Consider the following 25307-nt stretch of genomic DNA (forward strand, 5'->3'; position numbering starts at 1 on the left):
AAACATAAACACATGGTACATACAGAGTGCATTGTGTGCTCATTTTTTCTTTCCCTTTTGACAATTTTGGGTGGGCTAAAATGCGGAAGCTTGGGATGAAGCCTCTTAAGTTATAAATAAGCAGATTTTCTGTAGTGTATATTGGATGCATTTCAGCAAACAATGGGTGAATTAGTATATGGATGAGTAAGAAGATGATTTTTTTCAGTTTCGAGTGTAGGTTTTAGTGCCAGGTGGACCTGGTGGTTCTTGAGGGGCGCCAGCATTCTGAAGGATACACAGTCAACTGTGGCTGGTGAATATTTTCACTAGTAGGGTCTAAATATCTCCCCAAATTAGCATGAGCTACTGTATAGCATGAGCGTAGCAAGGGAGCATCACAACGATCTAGGTTGGCTCATGGGTATTCTCTGTCAGAGAAAATGTTTAAAATAATGGGTTGAAATTATTCATTTTACAGCACAATTCCTAAGAAAAATATGGTTAAAATATAGGTCAGCGACAGTACACAGGAGCATTTTACAACATTTGTATGATGCCGCGCTCAAAATACATGCCAACAATGCCATTGAAAATAATGTTCCAGAAGCCAAGCCTGGACCTGGGAAATGGCCACAACATAATCCAGTATTGCCATTGTGAATCATGTTCATGAAGCCGTGTCCACAATATATGTCAGCATGACCATTGTAAATCACTTTGATGACATTGTGCCCATAAATGCCAGGATTTCCATTGTAATTCCCATTCATGATTCTATGCCTGCAAAATATGCCAGTATTATCACTGTAAATCACTTTGATGATGCACCCACAATATAGGCAAGCACTGCAATCATAAACCACTTTCATGATGCTATGCCCACATATTAATACCAGAACTGCCACTGTGAATCACTTCAATGAAGATGATGTGACAGAAATATATACCAGCACTGCCACGATAAATCATTTTCACAATGTTACACCCACAAAATATGTAGGCACTGCCATGTAAATCACTTTTATGATGACGGTATCTCGGAGCTAGCACTGATCTGCTTACCTCCTTCCTCACTGACCGCTTTTCCAAAGTCATACTGGGCACCTTCTCCTCCCCTACCTCCTCCTCCACCTATGGCGTCCCCCAGGGCCCCATTCTTTCGCCTTGGCTCTTTAACATCTACCTACCGCTCCTGGCATGCCTCATTTCCTTCTTCTCCCAGTGCTATGCTGACAACATACAACTCTTCTTCAAATTCCTACAGACGCCCCTTGCACCCTCATTCATCCGACTGCCTCTCAGCCATCCAGGCCTGGTGTACTTCTAATGATCTTTGCCTCAACGGCAGCAAAACAGAGATCCTCCCTATTGAGACCCCCGCACCCGAATTCTTCGACTCCTCTCTCTCCTTCCTCCCTCCCTCATACTCAGGACATTGCCACTTTCAGCTTTTCCTTCTGAAAGGAATTCTACATTTCCCCACTTCCCTCAGAGACTCAATGTTACCCGGTCTCTGGTTCTCTCTAAGCATGACTCTTGCAGTAGCCTCCTCTTTAATCTACCTTTGTCCACTCTGCAACCCCTCCAGCTAATCCAGAATAGGGCAGCAAGACTTATCCTTAGAATCAAGCCCAGGGACCTCATCCCTCCTGCCCTATAAAGCCTCCACTGGCTCCCGATCGCAGCACGGATTAAATTCAAATCCCACTGCATCATGCACAAGGCTGTCTGGGGACCTCTGCCTGCAACTGTTTCTGACCAAATACTCCCCTTCTTGACACCTGCGTTCCTCTGGCACCAACTCCTTGCGTGTATAGTGGTTTGCTTAACAGAGAGCATGTGATTGATCACTTTCCTCAGCTGGCTCCCTTCGTTGGAACAGCCTCCCCCTCCCTCTTCGGCTTGAGCAGGACCTCCTTAAATTCTGGAAAAGCCTCAAAACCTTACTTTTTACCTCTTCCTTCCCTCCCTCCCTCCGTCCCCTACCAATTGCACAGTAGCTTGACTGGTGTGCAGGTCCCTTATGCATTCTCGGGGCCCTGACCTCCCACATTTTATCATCCCAGCTGCTGTTTATCCTCTGCACTTGCCTCGGCTCATCCTCCACCACTGGACGTTGCACTTACCTTTCTTCATAACACTTCACCTGCCGCTCTCCATGAGCACCTATCCCATACCCTTCTCCCCGCTGCACTTGCACGTTCCGAAAACTCACAAGGCATAGTGGGTTTGTCTTCCTCTCCCCATTGTCTCTTCTTATTTTGTTGTATTTCATTGTTTAACATTGTTGTAAGTACATTGTCTGTCACCCCCTGTCCCCTCCCTGTTGCCCTGTGGGCGCTTTGAAAGTGCCAATTGTAAATCACTTTCATAATGTGACCACAATTTATGTCAGCACTGTCTCTGCTTCATGATCCTGGTGCAATCCCACCTCACCCAGCAAGGAAAGCTCATGCTCACATGCACTTGCGTACTTAGTCAAAAGCAAACACACATCCATACATACATGCAGGCACCCAGATATACCTACTCACTCATGCACACACATTCCTTCAAAGTCACCCAAACATGAGCAGACTTTGCATAACACAAGGCATGCAAGAAAGTTGTTGATTGCATGCACAGTTTATTTCCCTTTTTAAAAATAAATTAAATTAAATTACATGTTGCTGTGGAAGCCCTGTGGAGAGCAGAGGGAGCGCTCAGTGAAGGAAGTTGGTGGCCTCACATGCCCACCCTGACTCAGCCACTGGGTGTATGTATGAGTTTATATAGAACACATCTGGTGAGATTGAAACAGAACACGGTAAGACACAGGCATTCGTAAAGCCAATAGTTTTGGCTTTTCTATAGGAACTGAATAGGCCATTTGCTAGGTCCTGTCAACATATGCTCAAGTTCTCACATTATGTGCCATTTCGTGGGCAGGTAATACCCTCATTTTCCTGGTATTGCCACGTGCCATCTCTTTGAGCGAATGGTCTGGCTGCAACACCTCCAGGCTCCAAATGATGTGAGCAACTAGGTAAGTCAATACTTTACCCCACACATTACATTTCATTTTTGGATATTTCTTATTTAAGGAATCCTTTCCTGGCCAGAATGATTAGCGCAATGAATAGTGCTGACATGAACAGAAACGCTGACATGTGCCCAGCGTTGAAAACCCCAAATTCAGAGTTTAATATATCAATAACTTTAGTGGGAAATAAGCACTGATTGTTACAGCGCTTAGAAGTAGTGCAACGGGCTTTAAGATTGTAAAGGTGAAGTCCTCCCCAAGTAATCCAGAAAATAACACAAAAGTAATCCAAAAAATAGAGTGCCAGACCACCAGGGGGCGCAGACGCGATGGTCGCTTGAGCCATCGTCTCCCTCTTTAAGCCCGCTAAAGTCATCTTTTCGAGCAGTGCAGGAGCAACCAAAGTCATGAAAAACCAGCTGACGGAGTAGATAAAGCGTCTCGGCACCCATCCAGCCATAGCCCAGGAGACGAAACTGCGTGGAGAGGCAGAAATCAGCTCTCGATCGAGAACCCCTGGGATCCCCCGAGCAGCACAGAGGGCCCGTATCCGGGGAAGCGAGGAGAGGGGAGAAAATGGCCGCCGCCATCTGAAATACGCGCCGCGCGCGTAAGAGAGGAAACTTCACAAAGACTGCTACCAGCCCGCCAGTAACGCCCTGCGCCCAGCGGACAGGGAGAATTCCTGCCCTTCAACGAGGTGTGGCGGCGGCGAGGACAGTCGCGGCGGACCACGGTGCCCGGCTGGCCGGGGGACGTTGGGCGGCCGGCCAGGCGGGCAGCTACCGGAGTGGGCGGCCCGGTGGGGGTAAGCAGTGCCCCCCCGAGCGGGCTTTTCCGCCTTGGCGCGCGCCCCCCCCTCCCCCTCCTCTGACCCTGCGGACTTGCTGCGCAGTGCGAACCGCAAGCGGGGGCTCTCTCCCTCCGCCCACGCCTCACCTCGACACTCGGGAGCTTATTCTGGCCGCGCCGCACCTCCGCCCGGCAGTTCCTCGCGGGCCCCGGCGCCGGTTGTCATCTCTGCCCTTCTCCTGGCGCGCCCACAGAGTGAGGCCCGTGCTTCTTTAGCAACAAGGGCGTAGCGCGCCCATTCCCGCGATCCAAAACACACAGTAACCACGGTGTCCACCCAAACAGTTTCGACCGGCCGCTCCCACACCACGGATCCCTACGAGCACTTAACCCTGTGGAAGCTCACCGCCACTAGTGGAGCCTCGCAGCCAACCTAAGGACCACCATAGGTCCTCCACGAACCTCACAGGGTGCAAAGACAGCCAGGGCACCTGATTTACCCGAGTAGTGCTCAGGGGGGTGGGGGCGGTACAGAGACCGCACCAAAGTTACTTAGGGCAAACACGTTGGCAATGAGCTACGAAGTCCGGGGTAGCCCACCACGGAACTGAGAGAGACCCCAGCGGAAAAACCAACCACAGAAACACGGTCGAGGGAACGTGCACATCTTTGCACAGCAGTCATTGCTCACTGCAGCAATAGTCTGAAGCCTCCGTAGGTAACAAAACTGGATCCACAAACCTTAGCAACCCTGAGAAAGTTTAGACGTATTAACGCAACCATGGAAGCGGAAGAAGCCCAAAGCACTTCAGATATTCCCGGGAATGACGGCGATGGCGCAACAAAGTCAGATATCCGCCTGCTGCTTGGGGAGATCAGATCAATGAGAAACAACCTAACTGAAATAGTATCAGACCTACAAACGAAAGTGGCCAAAGTTGAGGACCGCCTGGAAGCGGTTGAAAACAACCAACAATCAGGAGACATCGCTACCATGCAATACGAGGCTAGGCTCCTAGACCTCGAGCAGAAGGAGAGGGACATGGAATCAAAAGTGGACGATCTTGAGAATCGGGAGCGACGCTCCAACATCCGCATTATCGGTCTGGAAGAAGAGCGAGGAGAGACACAGTCAGGCCTGGAGAGCATGGTGAAATCCCTAATCTTATCTCTCTACGAAGAAACCGACCCCCCGAACCTCGAGTTCGACAGAGTGCACAGGGCAGGGGGCTCAGCGAGAGGCCCTCGATCGATCCTAATCAAATGCCATTACTACACGCAAAGGCAGGACATTCTACAAAAAGCAAGAATAAAGGACACAATCGAATTCCGCGGCTCTACAGTCAAGATATACCAGGATCTCTCAGCGATGACCCTCACAAAAAGGAGAGGGTGTCGTCCCCTCACGATCTGGCTCCAAGAGAAAGGCGTGAAGTACCGATGGGGCCACCCATTCTCCCTCACATTCGAGTACAACAGCGAAGAATATAGGCTCACCTCGGTGGAAGAAGCGGAAGGAGCTCGCCGCCACCTGCAAGGCCCAGCAAGGGACTCAGACGTAGAGGGCCGAAGAGAACCAAAGGGCCCGCGCCGAGATCCAGCTGAAAAGCCCTCGAGAAGAGGCCGTGCGCAACAGAAATGGAAATTTAAACGTTTGAACACTCCTTGAACTGCCGACACTGCATCTCGTGTCTGCACACTGTTTTGGTGCTCTAACTCTGGCCGATACGGTCGCCATGGGGCTCCATTGAAGTTTTTTCTCTTTAATGTCTGTTTGCCTAGATTGGGTTAGGGGCTTGGAGACACACTAGGTCTTTGCCCACTATTACGGTCTCCTGTGCACTTTGTCCCTGCACAAAGAACGAATTCACAACTAGGGCTTGAAGAGGGGTTCTCCTAAAGTGGCCCTCTTTAGACGAGGGCGTCTCCCTTTTTCTTTTTCTTTACTCTTTTTCCCTTTCTTTGTGGTGTGGATGCCCCTTATAGCATTCCACACGAGGGAAGGGGCGGAGGGGACGGGGGGGATTCAATTATCCACTCAACACAGCAAGTTCGTAGCGCACAAAAAACCATCTCAAACGCACCACAATACAAGGCAGTTTTTTACTAGCTCTAATATGATACAAAGGGGTCAAGCAAGCCACAATACGAAAAACACTATCCTAACCCTAGAATATGGCTAACTCACAGGGCATAGTCTTTGGCTCCCTCAATGTCAAGGGCTTAAATTCTCCGCAAAAGAGATCAATGCTAGCGAGACAGTTCGCACAATCCAAACTAGATGTCCTCTTCATACAGGAAACAAAATACATCAAGGGGGGAGAAAGAAAGATCCTTGGGAGAGGCATAGGGGAAGCAATCTGGGCATCTGGCCCGGAGAAGAAGGGGGGTGTGGGCATTCTGCTGCGTAGGTCCCTGGGAATGCAGGTTCTTCATATACACAGGGACACGCACGGGAGATACGTCGCGCTCAAGGGAACACTGAGAACACGTACCATCACACTGTGCGCAGTCTATGCCCCCAACCAGGGGCAATCGAGCTTCACTGACCCCCTGTTCGACTTTATTGAAGAATGGAGGGAGGGCTCACTAATTTGTGGGGGAGACTTCAACGTAGTTATAGATGGTGAATGCGATTGGCACTCAGCTCGACTAAATTCCTTACCCCCAAGCACACTTCAGGGCGACAGATTCTCAAGTCAGCTCAGGGAACATCATTTAATAGATACCTGGCGTGCAACTCATCCAGGGGAAAAGGCCTTTACTTTTTATTCTCCACCACACCACTGTTTCTCCAGGATTGATTACCTACTACTGGGGGCGGAAAACGAGGGTGACATCCTAAGTACATCCATCCAAATAGTAGCCTGGTCAGACCATGACCTGTGCGCCCTAGAATTAGACCTGGGCCCACTCCCCGCCCTGGACCGCCGGTGGCGATGTAACGACCTGTTATGCAGAGACCCAATTTTCAAGGAGTTCCTTTCTGAGGCCATCACAGAATACTTTGACATCAACGACACTGACGGTATGTCACTGAACACAGTGTGGGAAGCAGGCAAAGCTACATTAAGGGGCATCCTTATATCTGAGGGAGCCGCCAAAAAAAGACTCCGGCTGCTCAAGGAGAAAGAACTTAAGGAAGAGATCACTCGACTGGAACGCTCCCTTCGGGAGCTCCCCACTAGCGATAATGAAACGGAAATGAGAATTAGGAAAATGAGAGAAGAACTAAAAGATATATGGAATGGCAAAGCCCTCACCCAGATTAAGTACCTCAAACAGAAGTTCTTTGAAAAGGGAGATAAAGCGCACACCATGCTAGCGAACAGACTCCGTAAACAGAGGGCGGATAGAGCAGTCCACAAAGTAAAAAATGAACAAGGTATCCCACTCACAAATCCCCAAGACATAGTGTCTCGCTTCTCCAATTTTTATGCAGACCTATACGCTGCTGAGACTGATGGTACCTCCCCCGACATCAAAGAATACCTAACCAGTATGTCACGCCCGCCCATCACTCAAGAACACCTAGAAATGCTAAACGCCCCAATCTCGGCAACAGAGGTGCAGGGAGCAATTTCAGCCCTTAAGGCAGGCTCAGCCCCGGGACAGGATGGTTTCACGCCGGCCTTTTACAAAAGGAACTCTGGCACACTTGCGCCATTCCTCGCCAAACTATTTACATCCATCTTAGAATCGGGACGAGCCCCCGACTCCTTTACTGAATCTATCATCATTGTAATCCCCAAAGAAGGTAAAGACCCCACAGAGTGTGCATCATACCGGCCAATCTCCCTCATAAATGTAGACGCAAAAATTTACTCCAGCATATTGGCCGCCCGCCTCGCTCAGATTCTCCCGCAACAAATCCACACTGACCAGGTAGGGTATGTAAGAGGCCGGCAGGGGGCAGATAATGTTAGAAAAACCCTAGACCTCATGGCAACACTTCGAGAGGCCGGTGAGGATCCCCTCTTATTATCAGTAGATGCCGAAAAGGCTTTTGATCGAGTAGAGTGGTCCTTCTTGAGAGCTGTTCTAGAGTGGGTGGGGTTGGGAGCTGCGTGGACACAAGGAGCGAAAGCACTATACCGCTCTGCCCGGGCCAAAGTATCAATCAATGGAATCTCATCGCGAACCTTCAACCTTACTCGAGGTACGAGACAAGGCTGTCCACTCTCCCCTCTCATTTATGCACTGGTCATTGAACCCTTCGCCCAAGCCATTAGGTCCAACCCGAACATCAGAGGAATCCCGCGAGGTGGCAGGGAATACAAACTGGCAATGTTCGCCGACGACATCCTTTTGTACCTGACCGAACCCTCTGCTTCTATCCCCGCTTTCTTCCAAGAGTTGTCGCGATACGGACCCCTTTCAGGCTTTCGGGTCAACCTACAAAAAACTATAGCTGTCCCCTTAAAAGACAACACCGACCTAGCGCTGCGCTTAGAGGCAGATTGGAATTTCAAAGTCCAAATCGACTTAGTCCGCTACCTAGGGGTTAATATAACAGTCTCCCTGTCCGACCTTTTCGAAGCCAACTACACACCACTGTGGGTAGCCATTCAAAATGACATCTCCAGATGGCGAATACTCTCCATGTCATGGGCGGCGCGCTTTACGGCCATAAAAATGAATGTTCTCCCACGATTTCTATTTTTATTCCAGTCCCTCCCGGTCATTGTTCCCGATTCCTTCTTAGAAGAAGTAAAGCGCACATTGTTAAGATTTTTATGGGCGGACAAACGAGCAAGGATCCCATACTCCACACTGATCCAACCTAAGGAGGAGGGTGGCATGAGCTTTCCAGATCTGGGAGAATATTACAGAGCGTCACAATTCCGCATTCTCCCGGACCATCTGTGGGAAAACCCAGAGAAGCAGTGGGTGGCAATAGAGAACGACATCTTCACTCCGGTCACCTTGGGAGAGTGGTTATGGGTCCCGAGATCAGCTATGACACAAAGGATTAAGCAACACCCCATTCTGAAGGTATTATGGTCCCTCTGGCGTCCATCCCGGGCCATGCAGAATATCACAACATGGCCCTCACCTTTGAGCTGCATCTGGTCCCCACCTATTCAAAACTCACTGAGGGCAATCCAGCAATCCCAGTCATGGTACGAGGCGGGTCTAAGTCGGGCGGGACAGCTGTGGAAAAATGAAGTGTTTACAACCAGGGAAGAATTGCAGGCTGACTTGCAGGGCACGAATGTCTCCCCTTTGTCCTTCCTCCAGTTGCGAAGTGCCATGCACGACCCTAGGTGGGGCAACTCGTTAAAGCGCCCTCTGACACCATTCGAGCAAATCTTGAGTTCCCCCCAAGCATCAAGAGGTCTCATATCAAAGTTGTATAGAGCACTAATCACGAGGGGTCATTGTCCACGTCCATCTTCAGAGGTGAAATGGGAAACTGACCTATCCATAGACACCCAAGGGGAGATATGGAAAGGAATATATAGAGCGGTATGGTCATCATCGGTCTCCATGCAATACAAAATGCACAATGTGCGATTACTGATGAGATGGCACTACACACCCCTTCGCCTATCTAAAATGTTCCCCGGGACATCTCCCTATTGCTGGAGGGGTTGCGGTGAGCAATGTGACTACTGGCACCAATGGTGGGGATGTGACAGAGTCCAGGTGTACTGGCGGGAAGTGCTGGGCTGGATTCGAGGAATAGATGGAGTCCTCAGAAACCCAACGCCCACACTAGTTTTGTTTGGAGTAGAGTCGGAGGATGATGAAACATATGAATCACTAATGTACTTACCACGCAATCTCCTATTAGCAGCCCGAGTGTGTCTAACCATAAAATGGAAATCGATGGTCTTACCCTCAAAGAGAGAATGGTTAATAAAGGCCCACGCAATATACGAGATGGAAAGTCTAACGGCAGCGGTAAATGAATCACGCAGAAATATCGAAATGATTTGGTTGCCCTTTCTAGAATATTATACGGCATACTGGGAGCCCACAGACTAAGAACACTTGTTTACCACCTCAGCCAACCATAGGAATTAGGGCAGCGCCCCATGCCACCGGTTGATTGCTTACCCCAAGCTCTGTATGGGCTCTTTCCTTTCTTTCAGTTGCAATTTACAGAGCACACGCAATACTGAAATGCCTAAAGTTGTTTTTGAATTTTTATTCTGAGTTGTGTACCAAGCGAACGTGTTGAGTGGAGGGGGGGTGGGGGGAGGCTGGGGAGGGGGAGGGAGGGGAATTAGAAACACAAGACTAGAGTTTATCATTGCTTTGCACTTCACCCCTTTCTATGTTTTTTATATAAATGTTACACGAAAATAATATAAGGGAACAATGTTGAAGCAACCATTTTTGCTATTGTCTTGAAGTAGAAAATGCAAATAAAAACATATTTAAAAAAAAAAAATAGAGTGCCCCAGTTGCAGCGAAAAACAGTTTTTATTTGCAAATACTGCAGTGAGACTTCAGACAGCTCTGTGGAACTGAACTGAAAACCAACTTAACGCTCCCACTCAGGGCTACAATATTTAGGCGAGCAACCACAAAATTAACAATTCTACAAATGTAACATTCATTCTAACCCTAACATTTCCATTGGCTACTCATCATCAAGTCCTTAAAGTCCTTAAAGAACACTATATATTACATAATAAAACTGGAGGTTTCCCTTCTCACAGGCCTCAAAATACCAGCCCCCCATAATTTCATTGTCAGCACAAAATACAGTATTTTAATTTGCTGGCACCTTCCATGGTGCAATTGTTAAAGAAGCTCTATACTAATTGGACAGTGATACCTGAGACAGCTCTGGCTGTAGTATCCCACTGAGACGTACCAATAATGTAAGGAACAAGTTACTTACCTGTAACTGTTGTTCTCCAGCATGGGGTCTGGCATGGATTCACATGCTCATGAATATTCCCCACAGTTAGGTGGGGAATCCTCGCTAAGAAAAGAAAGCAGTCTTGCTTTAAAAGCTTACAAACTGCCTTTCTCTCATTACCCAATCACTGGATACTAGGTCATACTGCACCCATCCAAATGCTGACCGTCTCCCTGAGTCCCGATCCGGCGGCCATCTTCAGATACAAAGCACCTAATGTGCCAGTATGAACGAAGAGCACAGCGGGGAAGGAGGGAGGGTTTGCATGAATACGATTATACAGCAGTACACCCATACAGAACTATGGCAGGTGGCAATGCTCAAGAGAAGTACAACCACTTACCCCTGGTACAAACTCACCTCAAGCAAAGAGGTTGCCGACTTTGAACTCCTGCCTGGAATACCGGCCATCCCAGGAGTGGTGTGTTCGCCAGACGATGACAGTGCAAGATGCAGCAACCTTGATATGGAAGCCTTTGACAAGGCATTTCCCTTATTCACAGGACGGAAGTACACAAAAAGTTGCAAATTCTTCCGAAAAACCTTTGTGCGAGCCGCATTGAACTTCAAGGCCCAAGCCACGTCCAGCGTATGCAGTGAGCATTCAGCAGCTGAAGCAGGATTCAGGAAGAAAACTGGAAGCACCAGGTGGTTGTTAAAGTGGAATGGAGACGGAATCTTAGGCATAAAGGAAGGGTGGGTCCAAAGCACCACCATTGCAGCATGAAACAACAGGTATGGGAGTTTGCAGCAGAGAGCTTGAAACTCCCCGACCAGCCTGGCCGAGGTAATAGATACCACAAATGCAGTTTCCCAAGAAAGAAACTTTAGGTTGGCTTGATGCAAAGGATCGAATGGTGGCCACATGAGCCTGGCAATGACAACACTGAGTTCCCCCATTAGGGAAAAGGCCTTCATTGGAGGGACGAATCTGAAGAGGCCTTTCATTAATTATTTGGCGTGTTCTTCTGGGATCTGCACCACACCATGAAGAGCTTGCACTTGTGCCTGTAGCACAATAGTGTCGATGATGCCCTGGCCTTGGCAAGAACCGGCTTACATTGCATAGGAAGATCATAGTGGCCAAACTCTAGGGCTGCAGGAGCCAAGCCGTGAGGTTCAATGATGTCGGGTCGTGATGCAGAGGTCGTGATGCAGAATGGTCCCCTCTCCTCTGGAGAATAGGTCTGAAAGAGGAGGCAGACGGATGGCTGGATCCACTGACAAGCGGAGCTGGGGCGGGTACCAGATCTGGCGGGGCCACGTTGGGGCAATGAGTATCATCTTGCAATGACAGAGTTTGAGCGCAGTAGAAGTGGAATTCGGGGGAAGGCATACAGAAACCGCCCTTCCCAACATAGGCTCCCCGGCTGGGGAAACTGTTAGGGAGTATTCTCAACATGTGCTAATTCCTCTCTACCTTAGAGACCCCAGCTCTTTTTCTGGACTTTGGGACTTTTAACTTTTTAATTCTGATTGTTTTCTGTGTTTATTTCTTTTGGTTATGGAGTTTTAAATAACTCCATAGGCAACATCTGTTCATGTGTGTTACACAGCACCCTCAGTGCAGTGACACAGGGATGTCTATTAGAGTTCCCAAAGGTTTAAATACCTTCTCTGGGATAAACTACTGTTTCCCAGAGAATATAAAGTGAAATTGACTTTACTAGTCTTTCCAAATTCCTAGACCCAGCACACACCATCTTACAATGGAGTGCTGGAGGGGTTACATAGTATCCCCTGTGTCTAAAAACTCATGTAGCAGTCAAATGCTGCCCTTTCCTATTGAAAAGGCTGGTGGCAGTGGTTTTACAATGAACTACCATGATTTTTCCCGACCGCGAACACCAGTAGCTAAAAATCATGGTAGCCATGTTTTTCAACATGGCATCTTAAGCCCCTTTGTTTAAACGGATCCCAGTCTTCTTTTTTCGCCATTTCATTTTCGAAAGGTCCTTCTAGTGTTTGTCTCTGCGCACCAAACCAGGTTTGGTCCCTTTGTTCGTGTGCCTTTTGCGGGCTTCAGGACTGAAGATCTACAGCTACTGGAATTGAAGTGACTCCATTTTGTTTGCTTTCTTCAACGATCCTGTGCAGTGCAGGAGTCCCCCGTCGTCCTCCCTCTTGTCCCCACAACTGAGGCTCAGGAACAGTGAGATCTGTAGAAACTGCCAGCAACATTTGTTTCTTCATACAAATGTACTGTGCCAACCCGATCGAGTGAACGCCACTCTCGCGGTGAAAGTTCGTTAAACTTCCCCAACTCGCAGGCCTAATGAGCTTGTGACCCCACACATGATTCTTTTTCTCCTAAACTACTTCTGAGAACTTTTGCAAAAACGTTTCCGTTTGATACCAGAACTACTCTTTCCTATCCAGAACACTAGCCCATTGACTTTGGCCTGGCCTATTGACTTGAATTGAACTCTTCTGGTGAACTGAAACTATTTGCACTGCCTAGAAAGTATAAGTGATCTATTCTACTTACTTTTGTCCTTTTTGATCCCTGCTAAGTAACTGAACTTCCATTTGGCTCTTATTTCAGGGGAGCTCAAACTGTCTCAAAAGCTTGGAGTTTTGTATTGTAGTGTATTGGTATATGATATTAAGTTGTCTCCTTCTAGTGAAATGTTTTCTAAATGATTGTGTAATAAATTAATACGTGTTTTACCAACAAACCTTGAGTATAAGTGTCTATTTGTACTGCTCACATTCACTCTTGAGATAAGCCTGGCTGTTCAGCATGCTACCAACAAACTGTGTGGTACAGACTTATACCAAAGGTTGGTCTTGCTTTACACCTGTAGTCCTAATTGTATGCGGTGGTCCCAGAGGGTACTGCATGCAATTCTGCCTAACAGAAACCTGCCTGCAAACTCCATGCATTTGGAATTTGCTGCCATGACGAAGGGGTCGATCTGGGAATGGCTCCATTTGCTGAAGAGGAAAGACACCTATTCCTATTGAATCAACAATTCGTGGCAGGATCGCAGCCTCCTTCTGAAGGCATTCGGTATAGTGTTTGTGATGCCTGCCAGGTGAAACCGGACGAGGAACATGCATTGAAGAATCGCCCAATCCCACAGGGTCTGAGCCTCTAGCGAAAGAGCAGGGAATGAAGTGCTGCCCTGCTTCCTAATGTAGAACATCGTGGTGTTGTTGTTTGTGAAGATCCTTGCTATCAGACCCCTGAGAAGAGGCAGGAATGACTTGAGAGCCCAGAATACGGCCTATAATTCCAGCACTTTGATGTGCAGATTCTTCTCTTTCGTCCACCAGAGACCCCTGACGTGTGACTGCCCGGTGTGAGCCCTGCATCCGTCCAGAGAGGTATCTGTGTTGACTGTAGCCTGGAAAGGTGGGACTTGAAACAGGGAACCCTGAGCGAGGTGTGAGAGCACCCCGATTGTGCGGACTGTTTGAATTCCAGGTTGAGGGTAATCTAGTCTGTCCATTTCCCTGCGACTTGGCACCACCTGGCATCCAGAAACTCTTGAAGCAGCCTCATCTGCAGCCTGTATAAAAGAGGACATATGCCCAGTAGTGACTTGATCAAGGATCACATCATGGACAGCCAATATACTTGCTCCAGGATAGCCACCACTCTTTCCTCCGAGGGGTATGCCAAGGATGCCACTGAGTCATGTTTGTCATTATTTATGTATATGTACCGGTAACGAATCTTCTATGATTCAAGCCCTCAGATACCTCACAGTTAGGTGCGCTCTACAAATAATAAACTAAACGAAACTAAACTGAGTTTAGGTGGGCACCCAGATACAGTGCGACCTGCGATGGCACTATGCAGGATTTTAGATAATTGATGGAGAATCCGAGCCCAATCAGTAGGCATATTGTTTTGTCTGTGTGCTGTATAGTGAGAACATGACCAGATGAGCCAGTCGTCCAGGTAAGTGTATACATGTATGCCCTTGAGGCATAGATGAGCCTCCACTGGGGCCAAGCATTTTGTGAAAACCCTTGGTGCCGATTTTAAGCCAAAAGGCAGAACTTTGAATTGCTAGTGAAGTCCCAGAACTACGAAGCGCAGGAACTTTCAATGCCTCGGGTGAATGGGGACGTGTAAGTAGGCATCCTCCAAATCCAGCATTGTCCTTTAATCACCTTCATTCAGTTGGCCGACCACTTACTGCAACATTACCATCCAGATTTTTGGGAATTTTAGGTATTTGAGGCGTTGAAAATCCAGTGAGCCACCCTACTGATTTCTTAAGGACCAGAAAGTATCTGGAGTGGGGTTCTATTTCCCCTTTTATCAGCATGGCTTGCACTTCTTGTAGCTGCTGGGTCCTACCTTGCTACAGGCTGAATATGAGGGCACCTGTGTTCGAACTCCAGAGTGTGTCCCTGATGAAGTGTGCCCAGCATCCATTCGTCTGTGGTGATGTTCTTCCGCAAGTTGACGAAATTTGATAGAAGACCCACCACTGGGGTGCAAAAGTGGGGGTCCCTGCCTTAGACCGAATCAGGCTTGCTTGGATGTTTGGGTCTTGCCTTGCCGGTGTCAGTGCTGCTGCGTACCTCCCCCAAAGGCTTGTCACTGTCCTCTGTATGTTTATATCCTCTGTAAGATCTGCTGAACTTTCCCCTTGAAGATCAAAAAGGAAGCGAACCAACGCTGTTGCAGGGTACCTAGGGATCTTTCCGTCCCCGTGCCTGTCTTTATCACCTGCAGCGTCTCATCTACTACTTTTACAAAGAGGTTATCCCTGACAAAGGGCACATCAATCACCTTGGCCTGGATGTCACGTCTAAAGTTGGTGGCTTTTAGCCAGCCTTGGCACCTGAGTGCCACACCATTACCCATCTGATGAAAACCTGAATCTGCGACATCCATGGCTACTGTAATGGTGTGGCCAGAGGCCACCTTACCTTCCTGAAAAAGTGTGAGATCCTCCGTCTTCTTGTCATTTGGCAAGGCATCTAGGAGTGGACCCAGCTTGAACCACAACTCCCTGTCATACCGGGCTAGAATGGCCAGAGCGTTGGCGGCCTTGACGATTGATGCTGCAGTGTATATGACACGCATCCCCATTGCATCCAGCTTCTTTCCTTCCTGGTCTGGCGGAACCATGAATTTGGTGGACGTGTTTAGCAGATCGTTTGCTTGCTACTGCCTAAGAGGGCTGTACCTGTGGTTGCTCCGTGACGGGGCTGTTATTTGTGGCAGCTGTTCCGAGACCAGAGAACTCAGCACAGTGAAAATATACATAGGCATGCCCTAGAGGCCTGAGGGGGGTCCACAGGTGGGGGTACTGACGGAGGGCAAATGCTTTTCACTGGGCCTATATATTTTGGTGACTCTAAGCCTATCGGGCTGTGCCCACCTGAATCCAAGCATTCCTGCAACGCTTCCTCCTCAGAACTCATGTAGATCACCATGATTGGGCCACTTCCGACTACCCCCCACAGGTCTCTAAAGAAAATCCATTGGTAGTAACAGATCCCTTGGTCTTTCCACCTCCTTCAAAGCAGAAGATACCAGTGGCGCCTTTACCGACTGAGTAGTAGTAGTTGGTCGTCGATGGGGTCATCGATGGGGGGGTGCAGCCCACAGTCGTCGACGGGGCAACCGTCGACGAGGGCCTGGTCATCGGAAGTCGTGCTTGAAGGCATCGTTGATGGGGCCCTCTGCTTGTGCAGCATCACCGCCGATGAATTTGTGGACGTAGACATAGACAAAGACCTTGGCGTGGCCTCCTTATGGGAATTATCTCTCAGTTTATCCTTTGAAGAAAGGCCGCATTTCAAAGGTCTCACAGACGATACACCACCAACCGACAAGCTTAACGTGGATGGGCATGGTGAAGACGAGCATGGGTCTCCCGAACTAGGACCTGCAGCCGCAGTGTCTCCACTCAGCTCAGCAGCATGACGCTTGGCCTTATGGAACCCTGCAGGGATATATCATCCGCCCTTCTCAACCTCTTACCCGAGTGAGAGCACTCCAGAGGTTGACTGTTTCTAGGATCTGTCTGAGCATGCCAGGAGGCCACACCAGGGGTTCAGTTTTACTTCAGCCATGCCACCAACCGTCAGTAACGGTCTATCTTAATCTTGGCTGGGAAACTTTGTCAGATGTCGCAACGATCTTCCTCATGGTCGGGATGCAGACAGTAGAGGCACCTTGTGTGCCTGTCCTCCACGTAGATATTCCTCAAACCACACTGGGCGCAGAGCCTGAACAGACTCCTCTTGCCTTCCTACGACATGGTGAGGCTTGAAGTAGGCCTCACTAGGCCATACAATACTTGACATGAAGATCCAACTGTGTAGTTGTCGATCTTTACCGGCGACCGATCACTGCTATGGGTACTGACGATGAGAGATTTAGGACAAAAATAGGAAATATCATCTGTCGAAAAACAACAATCATGAAAAGACAGCTCGAAGAGCAACTCACGAGGACTCCCTGCACCGAAACGTGTGGTAACAATCTGAAGATGGGGCGGGACCCAGGGAAACGGTCGTCATTGTATGGGTGCAGTATGACCCAGTCTCCAGTGATTGGATAATGAGGGAAAGGCAGTTTTCAAGCTTTTAATGCAAGGCTGCTTTCTTTTCTTACCGTGGATTCTTGGCCTGGTGGCAGGGAATATTCATGAGCATGTGAATCCATGCCAGATTCCATGCTGGCGAATGAGTGGAAATCAGCGAGGTCAAAACTTTGTTGCAAACCATGGAACACCACAATCCGTTCCCCATAATAGGGCCTTTTGGTTTACCGCCCCCTGCACCTGCTCACTCTACAACTGCCACCTCGATACATTTTGCCAAGTCTGAACGCATCTTGTATGTATCTTCTTACAATGAGAAGCTGCATTAAAAGAAAACGTGTGTAAGTCCCTAATCCTGAAAAATAATTTCTTCCGTTTATTCAAATTACTGAAGAAAATTACAGAAGCATTCTACCATAAAACCAATTGTCTACACTTGCACTGGGGGCGCTGCGCTCAAAGCCTAGAACTCCATTTTGTCAATGCTGCTATCTGGGCCTTCTTGTGTCTTTCACTGCTTCCTTCACAACCATTGTGTATTCATTTGTCTATCATCTGGGAAAACAACTGCTGTCTCGAATCTCATTTCAGGTCCCTGAGAATCCCCTCCACCCCCGCCCATCAACTATGAACTGGAAACTTTTGGAAATGTTTTCCATCATGACCTTGGCTGCATGGAACTTTCTACCTTGCAGCAGAATTAAAATTCAATTAAATGACCATAGCTCAAAAATGCAACCTAGCACACTAAAATGGAAATTCTGCAGTCTTTAAAAATGGCCTGTTCTAAGTTGGCAGACCTCTTGCTCCTTACAAAAACTAACAACCATACTTAATAAAGCTAAATCTTCCCTATCTAATAATCTAGGTGTGGTAAAAAAATACTTGCTACAACACATGTGTGTAACTGTGCAACAAACAATCGTAAAAACTCCCTCAAATGTGGCAAAACTACATCTACCCTAAATACAATGTCACACCCTAACAACTATGTAACTGCAGCGTCACCAGCATTGGCGAAATACCTTGCTCAAATAGTTTTCCTAGCTTACACTTGCGCACGTGTTTAGGACGTTGGACTTGCATCTTTAAAAAATCACCAAATTATCATCTTTCCTATCATTTTCTTTTTAAAGCAATATTTCTGCATTTTTCGGGGTAATACTTTGCAGTGGTTTCAGGCAAATTTCTCTTTACACTCATCCATGCACTACAGAGGTGTCGCAGTGAAACTGCACCTCCAGGTTTGCCCTGCAGTCGGGCAGCATAGACTTCATCTATCAGGGCTCAGCAGACATATCAGACTGATGCAAAGCCTGTTTGGCCTGTTGTGCCTGGAGGCCTTGGGAGTGGCACGCTGCCCATTTAGCTTTCCTTGGGAAGACTTGGTATGTTATTTCTGTTGTATAGCATGTGTTGGCTGCGTGCACCCAAAATGTTATCTTTGGAACATTGGTGCTAGTATTGCACACTTCCCTTTAGGATTAATATGACTCTTTGCACTAGGATTATTACAGAGCAATAGTTAAACTTATATCTTCATGACTTGGAGGAATTGGCCTCTACCCCCTATAAGGAAGATCTCCCTGGGTGTGAAGTCTTTTGCATACATTGTATACAAATTTCCCCTACAGACTATTATTATGTATTGTTCTTAGACTATAGTTGTGTATATCATTTTATGGAATTAATCCCATCCCTTCTGAAAACCCTCCTTGCCTTTAATGCTTTAAGGAGATTTCAAATCGGAATTTAAAAATCCAAGTGACACTCAAGCTTTGTTATTATATTCTTTTTTAAAAGATCAAAAAAGGAGAAGGCAATGCCATCGTTGAGCTTTAAAGAAATAAAGCTACACTACCGCTTTTCCTATGCATCATGAAGATTCCAGCTCTCTAGAGATAATGGGGGTCATTACGAGTCGGCCGGTAGCCATGGTGCTAGTAGCACCATGGCTGCCTCTCAAACCGGGTACGGGTCCGGTCTGGTTGAATGGGGACTTACCGGGTCATTCCGACCCTGGAGGACCCGGTAAGTCCCCATTCAACCAACCATTCCCCATTCCCATTTGAGCCCCCATAGGGCTCACTGGGAATGGTGAAGGCGCCAATAACGGGCCCGCGAACAGCAGGCCCGTTATTAGCGCCCTGGTCCCTTAGCAGGACCCATAAAAGACGTGTGGTCAGACCACACGTTCTTTGCGGCTCCCGCTAAGGGACCTTGGAATTGGACGGTAAGGGTTTAACGGCACAGGTCTCCTTACCAGTAACCGTTCACCCTTACCGCCCAACTTGGAATGAGGCCCAATGTGTATTTGGGGGTGAGGGCAATATCTGATGGAATTTGCATTTATGCAGGGCGCAATACCACTGCAAGGACCACATTCCTGATACAGGGTCCTGAAACGCAGTACAATGGTTATTTCTGCAACTCATCCTGGTGATTGAAAGATCTACGTGATCTTGGTTTTCATTTTTTTAATGCTTCTTCATCTATTAGAAAGGGTTGCACTTTGGACTGCAGTGTTACGTGGAATATTGTACCAACCTCCCCTCATGTGCTCCCAATTGATTGGTAAGACCATGATACTGTCTTTTTTCAGCCGCCCAATCTTCAGCCTGCCAGGGCTGTAATTTCAGCTAATACCGCTATAACCTTTCATGATAAGCAGAAACGTAATGCTAAAAATCTCAACTTCCTTTTTAGGTACATCACGGCTAGACTAGAGACGGACACCAAGGCAGGGCACTGTGTCACTTTTTAGAACTTTTCTTTAGCTATCGTTATAGATTCCAATCAGAAAAAAGACCATCAAAGCTAAGCCTGAAGGGAATACGTGGTTTGCATATGAACTAGGCTACTTAAAGCAGTCTTAGATGTATTGTATGCAAATGTTGAAGAAATCCTACTCAGGATATGGGTAAAAAATTAAAGAATGTTAGAATATATTATACACATGCCATTCAAGAAGCAACGAAAAATGTCTATGAATCACAAATAGAAGCAACTTCTTGCTGTTTTAAAGAAGGATTCACAGTTTTAAATAGTTTGAAGATTTAATCTCACAAGTCAATTTCTTTACAATCGTCCTCTCTCAGGTGCAAAAAGTCATGAACTCACATACATTCCTCGCAGGTCTCTTTAGTCTTGGGCAATAACAGTTTATCAATAACCAGTTCAGGTTTGTCAGCAGCACCAATTCGGGACCAGGATACTGAGGTGTTGTTTGAAAGTCATCCTGTTTCTAGGCATGAAACGAAATACTGTCTGACTTCAAAGCACAATGTCCCAATGATCATTGCCCTTCCTTCATTTTGAAGGAAAGTGCTGACTAGTGAGTTTATCGATAATTCCTCTAGTGATTGCTATGTCCCTGAAACTCTCAAACAAGCATGAGTCACTCCCCTAATGAAGATGCACCATTTTAATCTGGAAGACTGTACTATTTTGCGACAATATCAAACACTCCCTTTCTTTTAAATTGGTTAGCTACTTCACAGCTTCAAGCTCACCTGAAACATTTCTCCCTTCAAGGAGTTCGCTAATATGGCTTGTTGTGGCACCGAGTATAGAAGGTTCCCAACGCTATCCCATTAGCTTTGAGCTGGAAATTACTTGTTTAGGAGCGCATGTCCAATGGAGCTTGTTACTTTTATTCTCCAAAATGATCTGTCCTATTCCTAACTCTTTATATGAGGATATGGAAGTTTTGTTAAGAGTGTAAAGACTCCTCCGAAAAGTGCACAGTTTGTACTGCTATTTGGAGTGAAATGTGAATCCATTTTGACTGAAATCTCCATGGATAAGAAAACATTAATTGAGAACCCGGCCAAAGTAAAAAAGGGTTCTTTTTGATATAGACCGTGTTGCTACTACTGAGAGGTTTCACTCCTATCCCTCTATGAAGCATTTATCACACAAACACAAAAGCCGGGGGACGTTATCTTCTTTACTAATACAATTTCCTAATCGTTTTTATAGCACAATTTAATTAAAGCTTCGGTGGAATTTACTATTTACTAAAGGGATTTTACTAAGGAGAAATCTAATCACTCAAATTGGCAGTGCTTGTAGATTTTGTAATAAGGAAGCTCTAACTGAAACAATCAAACATCTGATCTTGCACTGTAATATGTTGACTGACCGCATGAGGGTATTCCTGGGCAAATTACTATCTGGTATTACTGTGCATGATGATGAACATATATAAATGAGATGTTTAAATTTACAATGGGCCTCATTACGAGTCAGGCGTTAAGGGGTTAACGGCGCCGTAAACGGCGCCGACCCTTAACGCCTGATTACAAAGGTCCCTTAGCGCCATGGTGAGTTTAACGCCTGCTTTTTGCAGGCGTTAAAATCCATGGCGCTAAGGGACCATGGTGCTAATTATGCCACCGTAATTTACGGTGGCGTAATTAGCACCTTCCCCACTCCCATTATGCCCTATGGGGCAAAAATTGGAATGGGGAAGGGTAAAATGGGAAATGGGGGTTAACCGCCCCACTCACCTTGGAACGGGGCGGTAAATCATGGTGGTAAGGGTACGACCCAGGCGGTAACTTACCGCCTGGGTCGTAATGAGGCCCAATGTTTCGGATGGACTGGCGGTGGCGGCTTTAATTAAGACTATGAACTTGCTCTAATCCTATTTTTTTTAATTGATTGGTGGGGGTCATTACACGTCTGCCGGTCTGGAAATAAGGGTCCCTGTAGCAACGTATAGGCACCCTTTCCGGACTGGCAGACTACAACTGTGCCTGACGGCGCTGTTAAGCGAGGCAGATCTTTGCCTGCCGGGTGCAGCGGCCCTGGTAGATACAGTTGCCGTGGAAGCACTGGCACCATTACTATGGGACTCCATACGAATGAGGGTCCAACATTTTCTGCCGCCTGATATCCCGGGCCGCCAGGACTTGTAATGTCCCGGTGGCACCAGGATCTCGGGCGGCGGAAAGGGTGATACAGTCTGGCGGCAAACCGCCCTGTAGCACCGGCGGGTTACTGCCAGACTTGTAATTTTGCGCTAGAAGTGTTGTCCTCTTTTATCGATCAACTTGTTTTTTTTAAATAATCTATATTACACGTGAATACTATTTATAAAATGTTTTTCGACGTTTATGTATGTTCTATTTTTCTTGTTTTTTTTCTCATTGATTATGCTTATTTTCCTGATGTTTCTTTTTTTAAAAGGTTTTTTTTGTAATATATATGGCTTTTGTCCTGGTCGAGGAACAGAGTTGGCACTTGTCAACATGAAGGATTCTCTGCTACAGATCTTAGATATGGGTTTAGTAGAATGTATGATGTTCCTTGACCTGTCTGCAGCATTCAATATCATTGACCATGCTATTCTTTTACATTGTTTTCAAGGAGGTCACCTGTGTATTACTCATTATTTACGTGCTGTGTGTTGTGTTCATGTATGGAGCATCACCAGGCCCCTGCTCTTTGCTGTGAGTCCCCACGGCCAACAGAGATCACACTAGACACTGTTACGCGTCCGGGCTCCACGGGTGCTCTGGCGCGCACGTGACATGTCCCTTTTATTAATCACATGCGGTGGAGTTACGTCACTCCACTGCATGTGTCTTTCTTAAAGACACAGACACCACACCTCTCCTTTATCGTAACAACAAAACACAGCACACCATATAACGCTATCTAAACTTTAAACTAACAATGATCAGCACATTTTCTTGTATATGCCACAACAAATGGCTTAGGTGCATCGGCTGCCATGCGGGTCAGTTCAGGAGTTCAGTACATAGTCACTGAGGTGGGCAGGCAACCCCCTTGCCACTCTCTGAGGATACCTTCTGCCCCTCTCCTGGCATGTACTCTCCTCACCTGTGTCCCCTTCGATCCAGAGGAGCTGATGTACCTACAGCGCCTCTGGCTCCGCCCTTTATCTGCCACCTCAGTGGATTCTCTCCTCGGGGTGGCCTCCTGAAGAAGCTGGCGTTCCTGGTGACTGTCGACCGCCCATCCAATGCTGTTAGCATCGACCCTTTCATGGCCACAGTGCCCAGAGGAGTAGGCTCATAGTTCAGCAACATCTTTCCTTTGGGGTGGCGGTTTCTGATCTGCACCTCATCGCCCAAAGCCAGTTGATGTTGGCGCAGTCCCCTTCCCACATTCTCACTCTCAGTCCACTGTCTCCTTTTTCGTTCCACCTGGTCATCGTCGATTATTGCTGGCTCCCACTGCGCCGCTTATGGCAGAAAACCTCACAGGCACCTTTGGAACATGGCCTTGGCCGGGGCAACTCCAGTGGAGCCATAGGAGCCATAAGGAGTCGCTCCGTACTCTAATGGAATTGATACAACGCCCGACGTAGGCACTGACCTTGTCTGTACGTAATCCGGAATACTTTGTTTAGTGTCCTCATAAATCTCTCTGCCTCCCCATTGTCACGTGGCCACACTAGCGTTACCTTCCTGTGATGGATTCCATATTCCTCCATCAGCTGGGCAAAGTTTCCTCTTTGGAACGGTGGCCCATTGTCTGAGCACAGAGTCTGGGGTAACCCATGTGTCGCAAAGTTTATTTTGAGGGCCACCTGCATATCATCAAAGGCCACTGAGGCCACAAACTCCACTTTTGGGTACCTTCACCACTGTTCGACCACCAACAAGTGGACAGCCCTTTCAGTGGAGCCAAAGTCTGCATGCACCATCTCCCATGGTCGTGTCCCCGGTGCATGCATTCGATTTGTGGGTCACGGCGCACGGGCGAGGCACACGCACGCTGCTACAAACTCCTCCACTCGCCTCTCCAGGCAGGGGACCACACCTTGAGACGTAGCGGTGTCTTGGTTTTGGCCATCCCTTGCTGTCCTTGGTGGGCCAGTTCAATCATTTGGTGTATTTTCCCGCTGGCACGACCATCCGGTCTCCCTGCAGTAATAGACCGGACTCCACAAATGGCAGCTCCTCCCGCACTCGCCAGAGTTGCTCAAGTGTCATACGTGCTTCCTGCATCCTCTTCCCCAAGCCCTCCAGCACTGACTTCCAGTTGGAGTGTGTCTCACAAGATCTGAAAATACTCGTCACATTTGGATGCCTTCTCAAGCTCTTGGATTGTTTAGAGTGGCCGATTCCACCAAGAGTTGGACATACACATCATCCGCTTGCTTCTTCTTCTGCATCTCTTCTAGGTTGTTGCGACAGATAGTCCACCGCATTGTTGGATCCCTGCCGGAATATCAGCGACGCCCTGTACTCCGAAAGGGCAAGCAGCCACCTTTCGATCCTCGCAGGTGGCTTCAATGACGACCCTATTATGATCTGCAGCAAAGGTTTATGATCTATCACAACAGTCACTGAATGGCCTAGTACGTACAATCGGAAATGCCGGCACTCCCACAGCACTGCCAAGGCCTCCCGTTCTATCTAGGAGTACCGTTGCTCTGTTTCAGACAGCCCCCGACTTGCGTGGTGTAAAGACCGGAGGGGGTATCTGTACCTCTGTACTTTATATGGCAGAGTAAAAGCACAGAGCACCCAAGCCAAGATTCTCTATGCGGTAGCGAAGGAAGAGCAATCAAGGCTTAAGCTCTCAGGAGGTGATGCAGGCTGGTTCCTACGTACAGGGTAGTCCCAAGCACCCACAAAGGAATGTCCACACAGTATGTAAGTGAAAACAGAGTTCTTTATATAAATAGGCTCAAGTTATGTGCACAATCACAATAACACACTTTGTGCTCAAGTTAATCTAAAATGGTAAATATATACAGTTTCTTTGTAGTACCACAATTACTCTTTGATTACATTAAAATGCATCAACTGTACTCAATTCAAATGTCATACAAATCACTTAATAAAGTGAACCAACAATAGACATAGGAGAAAAGCAGGTTGGTTAAACAATAGGCAGAATACTGTCCCCTACCAATAGACACAGTTCTGTGTGAGGATCCCCCCACCTGGGCAACCTGTAAATAAAGATATAATACAAGCCCGGTCCATATATTGTATATAAGAGTCTTATTTCCTTCTATAAAATGTTCTACCACCCCAATGTTCCTGATTTAGCAGATATCGAGGTTGGGCCATCGACAGATCCTTCTTGAGTGACTCCCTGCAAGGCAGTAGCCACTGATTGTCGAGATCCC

The 25307-nt window shown here is 47.4% G+C and overlaps 1 protein-coding gene across 1 annotated transcript in view; it reads right to left on the reverse strand.

Annotated features, from left to right (window-relative positions):
- The window catches only part of LOC138548034 (cytochrome P450 4B1-like), a 567791-nt gene that overhangs the window by 95525 nt on the left and 446959 nt on the right, over window positions 1-25307 (reverse strand). The window lies entirely within an intron of this gene.

Source organism: Ambystoma mexicanum, chromosome 1q (assembly GCF_040938575.1).
Source record: "Ambystoma mexicanum isolate Mex_15411 chromosome 1q, UKY_AmexF1_1, whole genome shotgun sequence".
NCBI lineage: Eukaryota > Metazoa > Chordata > Amphibia > Caudata > Ambystomatidae > Ambystoma > Ambystoma mexicanum.